Genomic DNA, 436 nt, shown 5'->3' with positions numbered 1-436 from the left:
TGCCTTCCCTGTGCGCCCACCAATTTTCAAAAATAAATGCATTTTAGGAAGAATGAAAAACACAAATAATCAAGAAACTCCCAGAGTACGGGGCCGGGTGCAGTTTGGTGCCCCTAAGGGCCGGCCCACTCTAGGCGATCGCCTAGTTCGCCTAGTGAGTGAGCCGGCCCTGGGTACTCCTGCCTAGGATCTGCCCAGAGACAACATCAGCTAAGCGCCCCCAGCGTGATCTCCGGCCTCACCTGTCCAGGAGTCACACGGCGGCAGGGAGCAAGAAAAAGCCGGCGCCACGACAAAGGTCGAGGCAGAAGGGATCACGTGGGGGGAGGAGGCGGCCATAACAGCTACCGAGGCCAACCCACACAGGAAGCGGAAGCGGCGGCCGCAAAGGTTTATAGCGACGGGGGAAGCGCCGACCCCTCTTAAACGGCGCACC

The 436-nt window shown here is 59.2% G+C and overlaps 1 protein-coding gene across 3 annotated transcripts in view; it reads right to left on the bottom strand.

The window, feature by feature from the left end:
• Window positions 1-348, bottom strand: part of MPV17L2 (MPV17 mitochondrial membrane protein-like 2) — a 7,605-nt gene extending 7,257 nt beyond the window's left edge. For 2 of the 3 annotated variants that reach the window (XM_015426688.1, XM_015426687.1), the window contains exon 1: window positions 243-348. The gene's annotated coding sequence lies outside the window, so the exon portion shown is untranslated. Of the gene's footprint in view, window positions 1-238 lie in introns of all 3 variants that reach the window. The other variant, XM_015426689.1, reaches the window with a different exon arrangement.
• Window positions 349-436: the final 88 nt, after the last annotated feature.

The sequence above is a fragment of the Gekko japonicus genome, unplaced genomic scaffold, assembly GCF_001447785.1.
Source record: "Gekko japonicus isolate JY-2015 unplaced genomic scaffold, Gekko_japonicus_V1.1 scaffold2550, whole genome shotgun sequence".
Classification (NCBI taxonomy): Eukaryota; Metazoa; Chordata; class Lepidosauria; order Squamata; family Gekkonidae; genus Gekko; species Gekko japonicus.
This window is presented reverse-complemented; position numbering and strand designations above follow the sequence as displayed.